This window comes from Anolis carolinensis, chromosome 2, assembly GCF_035594765.1.
Source record: "Anolis carolinensis isolate JA03-04 chromosome 2, rAnoCar3.1.pri, whole genome shotgun sequence".
NCBI classification, from domain to species: domain Eukaryota; kingdom Metazoa; phylum Chordata; class Lepidosauria; order Squamata; family Dactyloidae; genus Anolis; species Anolis carolinensis.
Genome location: NC_085842.1, coordinates 206,989,792 through 207,000,609, shown reverse-complemented (window position 1 = coordinate 207,000,609; position 10,818 = coordinate 206,989,792). Strand labels below are relative to the sequence as shown.

General features: G+C 44.0%; 1 protein-coding gene across 1 annotated transcript in view; it reads left to right on the top strand.

Annotated features, from left to right (window-relative positions):
- Window positions 1-2,036: 2,036 nt before the first annotated feature.
- sp7 (Sp7 transcription factor) overlaps window positions 2,037-10,818 on the top strand; it is a 53,784-nt gene continuing 45,002 nt past the window's right edge. The window contains exon 1 of the mRNA XM_062971602.1: window positions 2,037-2,687. The gene's annotated coding sequence lies outside the window, so the exon portion shown is untranslated. The remainder of the gene's footprint in view (window positions 2,688-10,818) is intronic.

Sequence of the window (10,818 nt, the reverse complement as noted above, 5' to 3'; positions counted from 1 at the left end):
TGAAGGCCAAAACATCTGGGAACTCACAGGTTGAGAACCACTGCCCAATGAGGAGCGGCTGTAAGAGCTGGGCATGTTTAGCCTACAGAAGAGAAGACTGAGAGGAGACATATATAAATACTAGCTTTGCCCGGCCACGCGTTGCTGTGGCTTATGGGAATCATTTGTTAGCCAGGTGGAATAGCAGTGAATAGCCTTGCAGTCTCAAAGCCTGGCCGTTTTCTGGAGTAGCTGGAGCTTTTTGTTGTATGAACATAGAGGCATGGATGAGTGGTTGTGCTGCCACGTTTAGTGTTTCTGGGATGTGTAGTTTTGTTGTTTTGTCCTAGGCTGAAATTTCATTACCCTTTTATATATATAGACTAGCTTTGCCCGGCCACGCGTTGCTGTGGCTTATGGGAATCCTTTGTTGGCCAGGTGGAACAGCAGTAAATAGCCTTGCAGTCTCAAAGCCTGGCCGTTTTCTGGAGTAGCTGGAGCTTTTTGTTGTATGAACGTAGAGGCATGGATGAGTGGTTGTGCTGCCACGTTTAGTGTTTCTGGGATGTGTAGTTTTGTTGTTTTGTCCTAGGCCGAAATTTCATTACCCTTTTATATATATAGATGAGGGGAAGTCATAGGAAGGAGGGAGAAAGTTTTTTTTTTTTTTTTTTTTTTTGCTGCCCTGGAGACTAAGATGTGGAACATCTCTATTCTGCCTTGGTCAGACCACACCTGGAATACTGTGTCCAATTTTGGGCACCGCAGTTGAAGGGAGATGTTGACAAGCTGGAAAGTGTCCAGAGGAGGGCGACTAAAATGATTAAGGGTCTGGAGAACAAGCCCTATGAGGAGCGGCTTAAAGAGCTGGGCATGTTTAGCCTGCAGAAGAGAAGGCTGAGAGGAGACATGATGAGGGCCATGTATAAATATGTGAGGGGAAGTCATAGGGAGGAGGGAGCAAGCTTGTTTTCTGCTGCCCTGGAGACTAGGACACGGAACAATGGCTTCAAACTACAGGAAAGGAGATTCCACCTGAACATCAGGAAGAACTTCCTCACTGTGAGGGCTGTTCGGCAGTGGAACTCTCTGCCCCGGACTGTGGTAGAGGCTCCTTCTTTGGAGGCTTTTAAGCAGAGGCTGGATGGCCATATGTCGGGGGTGCTTTGAATGCGATTTCCTGATTCTTAGCCTGTAGCGAGGGGGGGGGGGGTTTAGGGGTTCAACCCCCCCCCCCCCCAAATTTTCAAGTTATAAAAAAAATCTGGTTACTCATGAATTTTAACTGGTTAACCAAATCCCCATGCTAAGTCTATGAGATGCAAAACATTAAGAGTCCCTCCAAGCACTATCTCAAGCAGATATTGACAGGTTTGTAGCGGGGAGGGGTATGTGCTAGGGGTTCAACCGCCCCCCCCCCCGAAATTTTCAAAACCCCTCCTGAAATTTTTTTCTGGTTACAGCCCTGCCCATGTGGTCTCTTCCAACGCTACTATTCTATGATTCTATGAACAATGGCTTCAAACTAGAGGTAAGGAGATTCCACCTGAACATTAGGAAGAAGTGTGAGAGCAGTGGAACTCTCTGCCGCGGAGTGTGGTGGAGGCTCCTTCTTTGGAGGCTTTGAAGCAGAGGCTGGATGGCCATCTGTCGGGGGTGCTTTGAATGCGATTTCCTGCTTCTTGGCAGGGGGTTGGACTGGATGGCCCGTGAGGTCTCTTCCAACTCTACGATTCTATGATTCTATGAACAATGGCTTCAAACTAGAGGCAAGGAGATTCCACCTGAACATTAGGAAGAAGTGTGAGAGCAGTGGAACTCTCTGCCGCGGAGTGTGGTGGAGGCTCCTTCTTTGGAGGCTTTGAAGCAGAGGCTGGATGGCCATCTGTCGGGGGTGCTTTGAATGCGATTTCCTGCTTCTTGGCAGGGGGTTGGACTGGATGGCCCGTGAGGTCTCTTCCAACTCTACGATTCTATGATTCTATGAACAATGGCTTCAAACTAGAGGCAAGGAGATTCCACCTGAACATTAGGAAGAAGTGTGAGAGCAGTGGAACTCTCTGCCGCGGAGTATGGTGGAGGCTCCTTCTTTGGAGGCTTTGAAGCAGATGCTGGACGGCCATCTGTAGGGGGTGCTTTGAATGTGATTTTCCTTCTTCGTGGCAGGGGGTTGGACTGGATGGCCCACCAGGTTTCTTCCAACTCTATGATTCTATGTTTCTTTTCTCTTCCTCCTCCTCCTGCTCCTTTTCTTCCTCCTCCTCTTCTTGGTCTTCCTCCCCCTCTTCTGCTGCTTCCCCCTCCTCCTCCTCCTCCTCCTCTCCCGCATCCCCATGGCTCTCCCTCCCTGCCTGGCTACCAGCGGTCCCTCAAAGGCTCCCAGACTGCAATTAGAGGGTGGATCCTGCAAAGGCAGAGGAGTCCTTCCTCCTCCCCTCCCTCCGCCCCCGTCCCTTCCAACTCCGCGGAGCAACTCTTTCGCCCTTTGCTTCGGAGTCTGCTTCCTTCCCCCAAAGGAATCCGCCGCAAACCCCTCTCTCTGGCCGGGACTGGGATGCCTTCGCCGCTTCGGGAGGAAGCCTCTCCTCCTCCTCGGCGCCGCCACGCGTGAAAGAGAGGCTGCGGTGGACTTGGAGGCTTAAAAAAATCCCACCAGGTGGACGAAAGTTAAAGCTCAAAAATCCAGCCCAGTGAGGAGGCAAAGAAAAGTAAGGAGAGATGCCTTTCTATTTTACTTCCTCTTTCCCACACCTCACCCCTTCCTCTGTCCTCTCCACGCAGCTGAATAAAATCCCACAGGATCTGCTTTGAACTGGGATATATAGCAGTGTAGACTCAGATAAGCCAGTTCAAAGCAGATATGGTGGGATTTTCTACCTTGATATACTGAGTTACATGGCTGTGTGGAAGGACCCTGAACACTTCTAGCTAATTATTATATTATTAGTAATAATGATCATGATGATGCCACCGGAACATTTTAATTCCAGGTACTAGAGATGACTTTAAAAAAGGGGGGTAACACAAAAAAAACTACTTGGAGATCAACAAAACAGATCAAGGACGTTTAGTCTCCACTTTTCACAAAGTCCATTGGATGGAGGGAGGATACATTTTAGAATTAATGTAATTTTGACTACCCCTTTCAAGTGTGTTAAAGCACTGAAGCAGCTGAACTTGCAGACCGAAAGGTCCCAGGTTCAAATCCCAGGAGCGGAGTGAGCGCCCGCTGTTAGCCCCAGCTCCTGCCGACCTAGCAGTTCGAAAACATGCCAATGTGAGTAGATCAATAGGTACCGCTCCGGCGGGAAGGTAACGGCGCTCCATGCAGTCATGCCGGCCACATGACCTTGAAGATGTCTACGGACAATGCTGGTTCTTCGACTTAGAAATGGAGATGAGTACCAACCCCCAGAGTCGGTCACGACTGGACTTAACGTCAGGGGAAAACCTTTACCTTTACCTAAGTCCAGTCATGTCTGACTCTGGGGGTTGGTGCTCATCTCCATTTCAAAGCCGGAGACCGGCGTTGTCCATAGACACCTCCAAGGTCATGTGGCCAGCATGACTGCATGGAGCGCCATTACCTTCCCGCCGGAGCGGTACCTATTGATCTACTCACATTAGCATGTTTTCAAATTGCTAGGTTGGCAGAATTGCTAGGTTGCTGGAGCTAACAGTGGGCGCACACTCCGCTCCCCGGGTTTGAACCTGGGACCTTTCGGTCTGGAAGTTCAGCAGCTCAGCGCTTTAACAAACTCAGCCACCGGAGGCTCCTGGCTAATTATTATATTATTATTAATGATGATGATGATGCCACTGGGGGAATTTTTTAATTTCAGGAACTAGAGATGACTTGAAAAAAAGGGGGTAACAAAAAAAATCTACAGTAGAGTCTCACTTATCCAACGTTCTGGATTATCCAACGCATTTTTGTAGTCAATGTTTTCAAAACATCGTAATATTTTGGTGCTAAATTCGTAAATACAGTAATTACTACATAGTATTACTGCATATTGAACTACATTTTCTGTCAAATTTGTTGTATAACATTATGTTTTGGTGCTTAATTTGTAAAATCATAATCTAATTTGATGTTTAATAGGCTTTTTCTTAATCCCTCCTTATTATCCACCATATTCACTTATCCAACGTTCTGCCGGCCCGTTTATGTTGGATAAGTGAGACTCTACTGTACTTGGAGACCAACAAAACAGATCAAGGATGTTTAGTCTCCACTTTTCACAAAGTCTTCTTGATGGAGGGAGAGTACACTTTAGAATTAAAGTAATTTTGACCCCCCCCCCTTTCACTGCCATGGCTCAGTGTTATGGAATGCTGGGAGTCTTAGTTTTTTGAGGCACCCACACCATCTGGCAAAGAAGGCTAGAGACTTGTAAACACGTGTAAAAGTTCCAGGTTATTCATGAATTACCTATGTATTAATTCAGTCCTAGGAGCCCCTGTGACGTAGTGGGTTAAACTGCTGAACTTGCTGAACGAAAGGTCGCCAGTTTGAATTCGGGGAGCGGACTGAGCTCCCGCTGTTAGCCCCAGCTTCTGCTAACCTAGCAATTCAAAAACATGCAAATGTGAGTAGATCAATAGGTACCGCTCTGGCAGGAAGGTATCAGTGTTCCATGCAGTCATGCCGGCCACATGACCTTGGAGGTGTCTATGGACAACGCCGGCTCTTCGGCTTATATTCCATATATATTGCCATATATTCCATTTCAAAGCAGAAAATGTGGGATTTTATTCAGCTGTGTGGAATAGCACAAGTGGTGTCAAACTGCATTAATTCTACAGTGTGGATGCACCCAAGGATGTTTGGTCTCCACATTTCATATAGTCTACTTGATGCAGCCCTCCTGCTCATTTAATATTTTGTGCCTTTGAGACTTTCTCTTTTTTATTTTTCAAATAACTTTTATTCAGTTTCTACATCTTTGAGCTGTGATTCCTTCCTTCCTTGAGTATAGAATAACAAGAAACATTTCTCCAATCTTAGGGCTCTTCTACACTGCCATATAAACCAGAATATCAAGGCAGAAAATCCCACAATATCTGCTATGAACTGAGTTATCTGAGTCCACACTGCCATATATTCCAGTTCAAAGTAGTTAATGTGGGATTTTATTCAGCTGTGTGGAAATGGCCTTATTTTCCAAAATAGAGGGCTAGAAGAGCTATGCTGCAGAGAAATTGATTTCTGGTCTGAGATGTTTCCCCGGCTTCTTTTTTGGAGGGTGGATTGTGGAATAACAGAAAACCAACTTCTCGGCCACTGTCTTTGCAAATATTTAGGTTTCGGCGGAGGACAAAAATCCCAGTTCAGGGCTATTTTCAGATTTTATTGGCGACAGATATTTTCTTTTCTCTGTCCAGCTCTCCTGTTTACAACCTTCTGTCTGTTTTTTTTTTAATAAAATTTAAGATCCAGACACAATGTGTGGGATTTGAGGATTCGAAAGGGTTAAGCTGATAATGAGACATTTTAATTAAAAAAAGAGACTAACGAGACTGGAAAATAAAACTAGCATCCACATGGCTTCCAAAGGGAAAAAGTAAGTTGTTTGAAGTTTGATATTTTTAAAAGAAAAAAGAAAGAAAGAGTTCTGAGAGCAATACAGGATGGAAATAGGTGCATTAATAAGGTCATGTTCCACATTAAAGAAAAGCTCAGAGACAGATGTCCCCTCCTTGAGGGCTAAAAGGTGCCGCCTTTGAAAACGGGAAAAGTAGAAGTAGTCGCTACTACTGAAGTTGTGGTTGTACTAAAACAAGGAGCAGGGATGTGAGTGTTAGATATATCTGATCTGAGTAAGAACTATATTTGCATCACAGAGAGGTGTGTGTATATAGAAAGAGACTCTGGCCCCTTTTACACTGCCATATAATTCAGATTATCAAAGCAGATAATCTACATTATCTGCTTTGAACTGGATAATATGAGTCTACACTGCCGTATAATTCAGTTCAAATCAGATAATCTGGGTTTTATATGACAGTGTAGAAGGGCCTCTGTCTGTCTGTCTGTCTGTCTGTCTGTCTGTCTGTCTGTGAGGCTTTAGTAGTTGCCAAAGACATTTAAGCGACAACACATAAACTTACAGGAAAAATGGTCCTTCAAAGGATTTCTGCATGTTTCTACATAAACGTATACAAATACACACAACAAGAAATTTTGGTTGGGTCTCGCACAGCAATCTTCCCTAATCTGGGCTGCCTTTCAATATGGTAGGCTACAACCAATGGGAGTTGTAGTTTAACACAGACAATGCCAGGTTGGGCATCCCAGCACTGCATGAACCATTCCACAATTGAACTTTGTTTTGCATGGAGCTGCAATGGCTGATCCTCTTGAATGAACCACCTTTCTGCTTCCCTGCCTTAGTTCTTCCCAGAGACTGGATTCAAATTGTCAATCATAATTTATTTCTATAATGCATGAGTGCTCGGGCACATTCTCTAATTAATATTTACAAAAGTAAGCCAGTGTTATTTTAAGCATACTTTCAAGATAGGGAATTGGGCTGAGAGAGGACAGATTTCCTAAAGCAGAAGTAGGATTTGAACTGGTAACTTCCTGGTTTGCAAATCAGCTTCTTGGCTCTTGCACTCCATTAACTCCTGGATGAAGTAGTTCTTAAGATCTAATGCTCATAAAAAAGCAGTGTTGAATGTGTGGGGTATATTAAATCCATAGTTAAATTTGGGTTGTGTAGTATGTTTGTCTAGATTGAGCCATTCTTATGACATTAACATAAGTAGCACTGGAGTGATTTTCACTATGATGGCACCACTGCAGTTGGGCACTGGTATTTTGACCCAAGTCCGTTTACATATTTTTTTCCCCCCTCTAAGCCAGCATTCTCTACTCCGTCTCTCCCTCAATGATCAATCTTTGCCTGCTTTATATTCTTACGGGGAAAGTCCATAGCTCACTTATAGATCATGTGCTTTGCACACCTTCAATCCATGGTATCTTTAGGTATGCTTGAGGTCTAAAATACTTCTACAGGTATTTTCAATCAGTGCTCATAATGCCAGTGGTATGATTTGTACTCTTTAGGCAGACTACGGGTGCAACTGTACTGTAGAATTAATCTAGTTTAACACCCTTTAACTGCCATAGCACAGTGCTGTGGACTCACAGGAGCTGTACTTTTACAAGATCTTTAGCCTTTTTTATCACAGAGAACTGGTTCTTCACTAAACTATAATAATAATAATAATAATAATAATAATAATAATAATAATTTATTTATTTATAACCCGCTTCTATCTCCCCAAGGGGACTCAGAGCAGTTCACATGGGGACCAAACCTGATCAACAGATACAACAATACAATGACAGCATATATAATTAAAACAATAACAGTAAACTATAGCTCATGTGATTCCATTGCATTGAATCGTGGCAGTTAAAGTAGTGTCAAACTGGCATCATTTTACAACATAGATGCACGCTAAGACATTTGCCTCAGGTGATCTGATGTTGGATGGGATGTGATCTGAAATGGAAACAGATGAGTTGCCTCTGGCTGTTCCCTTCTGTTGTAAGATGAAGCTGTGTGTTCTTGGTAGGCTACCCTGCAACAGAGCTGGAAAAAGTTTATTTTTGGAGGACTCCAACTCCCCAAATTCCATCTGGTGACTGTAGAGAATTCCCCACCACTTTTCCCATTTTCCCTTCAGGAACAGTGGAGCATTTTGTCCAGTTATTGGTGTGGAAATAGTCTAGAATTGCCATTCTGGTCAAGTTCTGTACCTGAGATGGAAGGGGACAGCCTTTTTTGTCCTCTGCAGGCAACAAAATCTCTTGATTTGGACCCAAGTCTGAGACGGCTTCTTATGTTCCTTGAAAATTGAGCTCCATACTCTGTTGTTATAAAGCAAATGAAAAAGGTTATATCAGATCATACTGATTTGGTGACAAATGATGTTATTCACACACACACCTTTAGAAATAGTGTGGCTCTTTCAAAAAACAATAAACGTGTGCGGGAGACCATACAAAAGTATGGTCTTAACTGGGGTAGAGCTCTGCCTCCTATATCAGTGCTTTGGAAAACAAGTTTTATAAGGACAACAACTCTCAGAATGCTCAAGTCAGCATTGTCTTGGTCATGCTGGTTATGAAATTCTGGGTGTTGTTACACAACAAAGTAACTTTTCCAGGCTCTGAATCTATTTGCAATGGAAGGGAACCCCCCCCCCCCCTATTTGATATGTAAATGTCTTCAAGTTCATAGCTTTCTTAGGCAAGAAATACACAGAGGTGAGTTTGTCAGTTTCTTCTTCTAAAATATACAACCTAGCTATTAGTGTCACCCATTATCTTAGGGAGCCTTGGTGTGCCTGCTGAATTGCTGACCTGAATGTTGGGACGCTGACCTGAACGTTGCCAATTCGAATCCGTGATACAGGGAGAGCTCCCATCTGACAGCTCTCGTTTGAGGGGACATGAGAGAAGCTTTCCAGCAGGATGGTAACACATCCGGGCGTCCCCGGGCAATATCTCTGTAGACAGCCAATTCTCTCACACCAGAAGCGTCTTGCAGTATGTTCTCAAGTTGCTTCTGATACGTTTAAAAAAACATTATCTTTTCCTTATAATTGGAGTATAGTGTCTTTCACCATAAAGGTTTTGATTTTGACAACTATCTGGGCAGAAGTGACTAGAGAAGAGAGGTGAACCGAATTGTTCCCAGCATGCTACTGGGATTGTGCCACATAACAGCTAAGAGGTGTCTCGGAAGCAATTGTGTCAGATTCAGTTTTCAGTTCTTCCTTTGTCTTCTTGCTTTCAAGAATTGGTGGGGTTCTGACTTCCTTCTAAGTGAGATGTAGAAAAGGTTTCAGCTTTCTGGAGAAGTATTGCCATTAGCAGCAGGCATTGCTTTGACCACTGCATGTGCCTGCTTTGAAAAGGCTGCAGCAGCATTTCTCCTGCTGTGCTAACTTCCCGACAGTTGCTCCTGTCCCTACGTCCTGGAACGCACAGCTCCCCTGCCTTGAAAATGTGGAGCATTTTTAAAAGGAAGCAACAGCGGCCTTAAGGGAAATATTGATGGTGCAGAAATGATCCTCAGCCCTCCCCATTTTAGAGTTGGCTGTTTTCTTGCAAGGAAAGAACTGGAAGAAGTATTGAGAGAGAAATGAACAAAGTGATTTTTAAAGTAAAAAAAATGTCTACTTAGAAAACTTTTTTCTACTGGGAAGCACATACATGTAGTAAATAAATATAAGTAATAAGGACTAATTGTAAACTGTCTCCCAATTTGGATGAAATCTCTCTCACACGCACTGTTTCTAATAATTTTAGTATAAGATTTTTATCTGCCCTGGAAACATGTTCAATGACAGGGTAAAACCCATAAGTAAAATAGAATGTCATCCTCCCTCCCCCCCCTCATCTTTGCATATCTTCCTTTCAGGGTAGATAAGTTATTTTTTCATATGGTGTATAGTATACCGGAGCCCCGGTGGCGAAGTGTGTTAAAGCACTGAGCTGGAGACCGAAAGGTCCCAGGTTCAAACTCCGGGAGTGGCGTGAGCGGCCACTGTTAGCTCCAGCTCCTGCCAACCAAGCAGTTTGAAAACATGCCAATGTGAGTAGATCAATAGGTACCGCTCCGGCTGGAAGGTAACGGCGCTCCATGCAGTCATGCCAGCCACATGACCTTGGAGATGTCTATGGACAACACCGGCTCTTCAGCTTAGAAATGGAGATGAGCACCAACCCCCTGAGTCAGACATGACTGGACTTAACATCAGGGGAAACCTTTACCTTTATAGTATACTACCACAATACATTCACTATTCACAATATGGCCACTGACTTGGACAGCTATAAAAGGTTATTAGAGAAATTCCTAGAGAACAGGGCTATTAGTCATGCGGTATGTATGCTATATTACATCCAACCTGAGTGGCAGTATGCCTCTCTATTACAGTTGCTGAGGAACACAAGCAGAAGGATGATATTATCCCATATCCTGCCTGTGGGCTTCCCAGGATAATCTGGTGGTTACCCAATGTGGGAGCCAGATGCAAGGCTAGATTGGTCCTTGCTCGGTGGTGTCCAATGTCCACTTCTTGCTGGTGGAGGAAAGGATCACCAGAAACAAAAGCAAAGTTTCACCAGAGAGAGAGGGGCAACTAAAACTCAGCCCCCTCTTATTGGAAACCTTAAGAATTCAAGCAGCACTTTGGTGATTAATAGGAACATTAGATTAGACTAAGTCCACAAAAGCTTATGCCAGAAATTTCTTCTTCCCAATTGGTCTGAAAGGTGCTACTGGATTTCTTTATATCGACTTATTCTGAAACAGGCCAGCACAGCCATCTCTTTTTATAGAGAACTATTACACCTTGTACTTACCACTGGTTGATGGGATTATTTGGTGGACTATCCAAGCAGTAGGATATGTTTACCTATAGTATGATGTAGCAGGATGCTAACTCTGGTTGGCATTATGTTAGTGGTGAATTCACTCTGGGTTTTAAAAGAGCTCTCCATGGCGCTGAATTCATTTGAGAGATAGGATTCCAAATCTGCTTTAAGGAAAAGATAAAGGTTTTCTCTTGACATTAAGTCTAGTCGCATCTGACTCTGGGGGTTGGTGCTCATCACCCTTTCTAAGTCGAAGAGCCAGCATTGTCCATGGACACCTCCAAGGTAATGTGACCGGCATGACTGCATGGAGTGCCGTTACCTTCCCACCGGAGTGGTACCTATTGATCTCACATCTGCATGTTTTCAAACTGCTAGGTTGGCAGAAGCTGGCTAACAACAGGAGCTCACCCCACTCTCCGGATTCGAATTGCTGG